This window comes from Choloepus didactylus, chromosome 2 (genome assembly GCF_015220235.1).
Source record: "Choloepus didactylus isolate mChoDid1 chromosome 2, mChoDid1.pri, whole genome shotgun sequence".
In the NCBI taxonomy this organism is placed as follows: Eukaryota; Metazoa; Chordata; class Mammalia; order Pilosa; family Megalonychidae; genus Choloepus; species Choloepus didactylus.
The window spans coordinates 182,570,870-182,578,999 of NC_051308.1; the positions used below are offsets into that span (position 1 = coordinate 182,570,870).

At 34.8% G+C, this 8,130-nt stretch overlaps 1 pseudogene; it reads left to right on the forward strand.

The window, feature by feature from the left end:
* The first annotated feature begins 7,230 nt into the window (after positions 1-7,230).
* On the forward strand, positions 7,231-7,607 carry LOC119519085 (annotated as a pseudogene).
* Positions 7,608-8,130: the final 523 nt, after the last annotated feature.

Here is an 8,130-nt window from a genome sequence, read left to right on the forward strand (position 1 = left end):
TGTAATGCCAGTCCTTGCAAAGAAGTTTGATTATGGCTGCTAGGAGAATTGAGTTGAGAAGGATTCTGAGGCCAAAATCCAGGATCCAATATAAAGAAATACTTTGATTAATGTGATGTCAATCACAGCACAAGAGTATGGAATAGCAGCATGTTATTTGTTATCTTCACAGCCATGCTTGTTCTTGAGGTAAACTATCAAAAACAAATGAAAGGCAATTTAGATACTTGGTATTTATTAAAATTTGCTTTGTAATCTAGTACCTGATCTTTTTTTTTTTGGTAAATGTCCAAGTGTGCTTGAAAAGACTATGTACTCTCTAGTTATTGAATTCAGAATTCTGTTCATTAGCTCAAGCATGTATAGTGTATTGTCCAAAACATCTATATTTATATGTATCTGTATCCTTACACTCATCTACCATTGCTGAGAGAGATGAGTTAGAATCCCACATCATAATTTAATTTGACAATTTCTTGTTCTGTACATTTTTGCTTTATGTATTTTGAGGCCATGTTTTTTTAGATGAATATAATTTAAAAATTGTTAAATCTCCCTAGTGAATTTTTCTTTGTGTTATGTAGTGATCTTTGTGCCTATGCATATTGCCTTAAAGTTTCTCTTAAATAATATCCATATTCCATATCAGCTTTCCTTTAGTAAGTATTTGAAATAACTTTTTCCATTCTTGTGCTTTCAGCGTTTCTATGATACGTTTTTATGTTTTAGGTGTTTCTCTTATAAACAGTATATACAAGGTTTTGTATTATTATTATTAACTCAATATGAGTTAAGAGTTTTTTAACTGGAAAATTTAGTTCTTTTGTATTAATTTGGGTTGTTGGTTATTGTTTTCATCATCTCTCTCTCTCTCTCTCTTTTAGAATCTGCCATAGTCTGCCCTCTGGATCCCCAAAAGACATGTTCTTCCTACATGCAAAATACATCCATCCATCACAATATCCCCATTTAAGTAACTACTCTAAATCTAAAGTCTCATCCAAATCATTTATGGGTATCTTCTGTCCTGGGGTAAAATTCCTGTTTGTGGACCTGTGAAAACTAGAAAACAAGTTATCTGCTTCAAAAACATGATGGTGGTGCTCATAATTTCATTTTGTGCTTTCTCATTATCTAAGCTTTTTTTTGTTGTTCCTTCTCCTTGCCCTAATCTTTTCCTGCATTTTAATGCATTGCTTACATTTTCTATGTTCCTGTTTTCTTTCCCTCTCTGTTGCTTTGGAAGTTGAACATTCTATTCCTTTATTTTAATGGTTGCCAATATATTTTTTTGAAATTTTTATTATGAAATATTTTGCATATACAAAAGAATATGTATAATGTGTAATGTACATATAAGTTATAAAGAATGATAAAATGAGTCAACCCCATACTTTTAAAAAATAGAACTTTAACAGCTCAATTGAAGCATCCAGTGACTTGTCCCTCACCAATCTTGCCAGAGATGATTACAATCCTGAATTTTTTGTTCATATTTCCCCTGCTTTACCTTATACTTTGATTATGTGTGTTAAATACATGCACACACACACATATTAGTTTTACTTGCTTTTGAACTTCAGGTGGAAGTCATACTTAAGTGGTTTCTATTATTTGGCATTTTTTGCTTTTTTCCTCCTACATTATATGTTAAATTTGTGAAGTTTGTCTGGGTTGATGTGTACAGTTATAATTCATTCATTTTATACTCTTAAATTTTCCTAATCAGTCTGGTTACAGGTTTTTCAATTTTATTGATCTTCTCAAAAAACTGTCTTTTGGTGTCATTGATTTTTCTCTATTATTTTCTATTTCACTGCTTTCTGCTCAGATTTTTATAACTTCTGATTCTGCTTATTTTGGGTCTAATTTGCTCTTATTTTTCTAGCTTTATATGGAGTCTGAATCCATTGATTTGAAATCTTTTCTTTCTTTTTCTTTTTCCTTTGTACCTTTTCACGTTACGACAAGTGCATTATTCTTGTTGCTATTACAAGGCAAACAAAACAAAACAAAACACCCTGCTGTATAAAATAATGGCATAAAACAACCATTTTACTTTGCTCATGTTAGGAACTGAGCCAGGGCATGGTATGGTTGGCCATTTCTGCTTTCTGATGTTTAGCGCCTCAGTAGAGAAAGCTCACTGGCTGGGGGGTGTTTTGACAACCAGGGCATGGAATCATCTGGGTGGATTTCACTTATGTCTGTGTGTGGAAGCTGCCTTTTCCTGGAGGGCCTGTGTGAGTCCTCTCCATGTGGGCAGGGCTTCCTAGCAGCAGGGAGTCTCAGGGCATTCAGACTCTACCTGATGGCCGAGGTCTCCCCAGGTGAGTGACTAAGGTGAACCAGGTAAAGCCTCATGTCCTTTTCAGACACAACCGTGGAAACTACATAGCCTTGCCTTCTTTCCGAATATAGATGTTTTAGTGCTATAAATTTCCCTTTGAATACAACTTCAGGAGCATCCTGAATTTTGATATGTTATATTGCCATTTTTAATCAGTTCTCTTTTGATTTCTTTTTTAACCCCTAGATTATTTAGAAGTTAATTTTCAAATACTTGGGGATTTTCTACATGTCCTTTTGCACTGATTTCTACTTTAATTCTATTGTGATCATAGAACATACTTTGTGCGGCTTGAATCCTTTAAGTGAATTGAGAATTGTTTGACTGCCCAGAATATGGCCTATCTTAATAAATGTTCTGTGTACTTTTGAAAACAATATGCATTCTGCTATTGTTGGTTGGTGTGTTCTATAAATTTCAATTAAATCAGGTTGGTTGATGGTGTTTCTTAAGTCTTCCATATTTTTGCTGATTTTCTGTCTACTTATTCTATCAATTATTGAGATAGGAGTATTGAAATCTCTGACTGTAATTGTGGATCTATCAACTTCTTGCAGTTTTAGCAGACTTTTCTTTATGTATCTTGAAACTCTGTTATTAGATTCATAAATGTTTAGGATTATTCTGTCCTCTTGATAAATTGATCCCTTTATCTTTATGAAATGACCTTCTTTATCTCTGGTAATAGTCTTTGCTCTGAAATCTACTTTGATATTAATATAGGCCCTCCAGCTTTCTTTTGATTAGTATTAGCTTGATATAACTTTTCCCATCTTTCTACATTGGGAAAGTGTATTTATATTTACAATGGATTTCTTATAGGCATCATATAGTTGGGTCTTGCATTTATACCCAATTTGATAATCTCTACCTTTTAGTCCTGTTTAGTTTTACTTCCATTAACACAATTCACATGTAATGTGATTATTGGTGATGGTTAAGTTTAAATCTACCATCCTGCTATTTGTTCAATCATTCTTTGATCCCCTTTTCTACTTTTTTGTCTTCTTTTGGATTATATACTTTTTATAATTCCATTTTATCTCCTTTGTTGGCTTATTAGTTATAACTTCTTAATTTGTTATTTTAGTGGTTGCTTTAGATAGAGTTTATAGTATACATCTTTAACTTGTCACAACATATATTGAAATAATATTATACTACTTCATGTATAGTATAAGTACCTTATCATAGTATATTTCCATTTCTGTTCTCCTAGTCTTTATGCTATTTACACAATTTGCATTTATTGTGATTACTGGTGATGGTTAATTTAAATCTACCTTCTTGCTATTTGTTTGATCATTCTTTGTTCCCCTTTTCCACTTTTTCTGCCTTTTTTTTGGATAGTGTACTTTTTTGATTTCATTTTATCTACCTTTGTCGGCTTTATTAGCTGTAACTTTTTTCTCTTTAATGACTTTTTTTAACTTTATCAAAAATTAAAAACAAACAATAAAAAACATTTCAAACAATAGCTGTAGCTTTTTGATTTGTTATTTTAGTGGTTGCGTTACATAGAGTTTATAGCGTACATCTTTCGTTTATCATAGTATACATTCAAATGATATTATACTGCTTCATGTATAGTATAAACATCTTATCATAGTTCATTTCCATTTCTGTTTTCCCAGTCTTTGTGCTATTGTTGTTTTATATTTTACTTTTACGTATTTTACAAACCGCAAACCACATTGTTATTTTTTTTATTTATATTGTAACAAGATTTAAACAATAAAGAAAAAAACCTATGTTTACTTACATAATTACTTTATCTGGTGCTCTTTTTTTCTTTTGGTTAGATCTACATTTCCATATGGTATCATTGTCCTTCTGTCTGAAAGATATTCTTTAACATTTCTTATATATGCAGATCTACTGGTGATGAAGACGTACAGCTTTTGTACATCTGAAGAAGTCCTAATTTCACCATTGTGCCGGTTTGAGTGTATTGTGTCCCCCAAATGCCATTATCTTTGTGGTCTTGTGTGGGGCAGGCGTTTTGATGATGGTTGGATTTGCTTGGAATGTGCCCCACCCAGCTGTGGGCAATGATTCTGATGAGATGTTCCCATGGAGGTGTGGCCCCACCCATTCAGGGTGGGCCTTTATCGGTGGAGCTATATAAATGAGCTGACTCGGGGGGAGGAAAGAGAGTGCAGCTGGGAGTGATGTTTTGAAGAGAAGCAAGCTTGCTAGAAAGGAACGTCCTGGGAGAAAGCCGTTTTGAGGCCAGAGCTTTGGAGCAGACGCCAGCTGCCTTCCTAGCTAGCAGAGGTTTTCTGGACGCCATTGGCTATCCTCCGGTGAAAGTACCCGATTGCTGAGGTGTTACCTTGGACACTTTGTGGCCTTAAGACTATAACTGTGTAGTGAAATAAACCCCCGTTTTATAAAAGCCTATCCATCTCTGGTGTTTTGCATTCTGCAGCATTAGCAGACTAGGACAACCATCATTTTTTTTTGTTAATTAAATTCAGTTTTATTGAGATATATTTGCATACCATACAGTCATCCATGGTGTACAATCAACCGTTCACAGCACCTTCATACAGTTATGCATCCATTACCCCAATCTATTTTTGAGCATTTTCCTTACTCCAGAAAGAATCAGAATAAGAATAAAAATAAAAGTAAAATAATCCCCCCCATCCCACCTTATTTTTCAATTAGTTTTTGTTCCCATTTTTCTTCTTATCGATCCATACACTGGATAAAGAGAGTGCGATCCACAAGGTTTTCACAATCACACCATCACCCCTTGTAATCTACATTGTTATACAATTGTCTTCAAGAGTCAAGGCTACTGGGTTGTAGTTTGGTAGTTTCAGGTATTTACTTCCAGCTATTCCAATACATTAAAACCTAAAAAGTGTTATCTATATAGTGCATAAGCATGTCCACCAGAGTGACCTCTCCACTCCACTTGAAATCTCTCAGCCACTGAAGCTTTATTTCATTTCATTTTTCATCCCCCTTTTGATCAAAAAGATGTTCTCAATCCCATGATGCCAGGTCCAGATTCATCCCTGGGAGTCATGTCCTGCATTGCCAGGGAGATTTACACCCCTGGGAGTCAGGTCCCAGGTAGAGGGGAGAGCAGTAAGTTCACCTGCCAAGTTGGCTTAGCTAGAGGGAGAGGGCCACATCTGAGCAACAAAGAGGTACTCAAGGAGAGACTCTTAGGCACAATTATAAGCAGGTTTAGCCTCTCCTTTGCAGTAACAAGTTTCATAAGGGCAAGCCCCAAGATAGAGGGCTTGGCATCACCTTCATATTTGACAGATGTTTTCACTAGAATTGTAGGTTGATGGCTTTTTTTTTTTTCTTTTAGTACCTTATAGATGTTGCTCTATCGTCTTCTTGCTTGCATTGTTTCTGATAAGAAATCTGCTGTCATTCTTATCTTCATTCTCTGTAAGTAATGTGTCTTTTTCTCTGGCAGCTTTTAAGATTTTCTTTTTATCAGTAGTTTTGAGCAATTTGATTATTTTGTGCCTTGGTATGGTTTGTTTTTATGTGCTATGAGTTCAGTGAAACTCTTGGATCTGTGGATTTATAGGTTCCATGAAATTTGAGAAAAAATTCACCATTATTTCTTCAAATATTTGTTCTGCCCCCTGCCCTTTCATTTTTGGGACCTTCAATTACAGGTATATTAGGACACTTGGAATTGTTCCACAGCACACTGATGCTCTGCCCTTTCCTTCTTTTTTTTCTTTTTTCTTTTGAGAAGAATTTCTCTCCGTGTTTAGTTTTGGATAGTTTCTATTGCTATGTTTTTAAGTTCACTAATCTTTTCTTCAGCAATGTCTAACCTGCCATTAATCACATCCAATGCATTTTTTATTTCCAAGATTGCAGTTTTCATCTCTAGATGTTTGATTTGTTTTTTTTAAATACCTTTTAAGATCGCTACTTTACGTGTTTACTATTTCCTCTAGCTATTTGAACATAAAAATGCAATTGTAGTGACTCTTTTAATGTCCTTGTCTATTAATTCTAACATCTGTATCAATTCTGGATTACTTTTGATTGATTTTCTTATTATAGCATGCCCTTAGACTAAACATGTATATTTGACTTAATAATGTTTATGTTAATATCCCTAACTCCCTTTTGAATAATGCAGGGATCACAGAACACTGTGATTTCAGTAGTTCCTTTTCATTGCACATATTTTTATTGTCATGTATTTGATTTCCACTCTGATTATAGATTAGACATCATTATTTTTATCTTATATAGTCAATTTCTGTTTAGTTTTACCTACATATTTACCAATTTCTTTGCCCATCATTGTTTCTTTGAATTCTACTCAAAAGTTTTGGACAGTTTTTTTTTTTTTTTTCTTTCTATGACACATATTAAATAATTATTTAAGGCAGGGTATATATTCTCAGTGTTTGTCTAATGAAGATGTCTTTACTTTGCTTTCATTAACAAATCATAATTTAGCTGATGGTAGAATTCTGCATTCTTAGATATTTTTCTTTAACCTTTTGAAGATGATATTCTTTGTTTTCTGGCTTCTATAACTGCTGTTGGGAAGTCTGTTTTCAGCTTTATTATTGTTCCTTTTTGGTTAAGCTATCTTTTCTCTCTGGCTATTCTTAAGATATTCTCTTTATCTTTGATGTTTTGTAGTTTTTTACGTTGTGCTATGTGTGTCTTTAATTTCAATTATTCTATTTGGAACTCATGTCTTGAATTAATCAATTCTGGAAAATTCTCAGCCATTAGTATTTGTTTGTTTGTTTTTTAAAAAGTGAGATGTAAGCTGTGGGTCTGAGGAGACATAAGGGAAGTCATTGTTGCCAGGGTCAGACCCTCTGCCACCACCACCTGAATACACCACTGTATCCTCCCCCTGCCCTGCCATGCCATCCGAGAAGACCTTAAAGCATTGCTGCACCTTCAAACAGGGAGTAGAAGATGCCCAACTTTTCTGAGAGCAGCATCCTACCAAAATCTTGGTAATGATAGAAAGATACAAGGGTGAGAGTCAGCTTCCTATACTGGATAAAAGCAAGTTCCATGTGCAGATCATGTCAACATGAGTGAACTAATCAAGATAATCAGCAGGTGCTTACAGCTGAATGCTAATCAAGCCTTCTTCCTGTTGGTGAATGGACACAGCATGGTGAGCATTTCCACACCAATTTCTTAAGTGTATAAAAGTGAAAAGGATGAAGATAGATTCCTGCATGTGGTATCTGCATCTCAGGAGATATTTGGAATGAAATTGTCTGTGTAAGGCTAGTAAAATGCATCTATTCTAGATTTTTTAAGCCCTTACCAAGGGGGAAACAAAGGGATGTTACCCACTGTTTTGGTTTGCTAAAACTGCCAGAATGCAACATACCAGAAATGGTTTGGCTTTTTCAATGGGGTTTTATTGATTTATAAATTTATAAATTTACAGTTCTTAGGCCATGAAAATGTCAAAATGGAAGCATCAGGAGGAAAATACCTTCAGTGAGGAAAGGCTGTTAGCATCTGGGGTTCCTCTGTCACATGAGAAGGCACATGGCAATGTCTTTTGGTCCTTTTCTCCTGGTTCTGGTTTCAGTGGCTGTCTCGAGATGTTTTTGGGTGTTCTCTCTATGCTCTCCTGCTTTACCTGCCTTTTATCCTTTCTTAAAGGACTAAGTAAAGGATTAAGACCTATCTTGCATGGGTTGGGTCACATCTCAACTGAACAACCTAATCAAAAGGTCCCACCCATAATAGGTCTGCCTCCACAAGGAGGGATTACCTGTGGGAGAACAAATGAATGT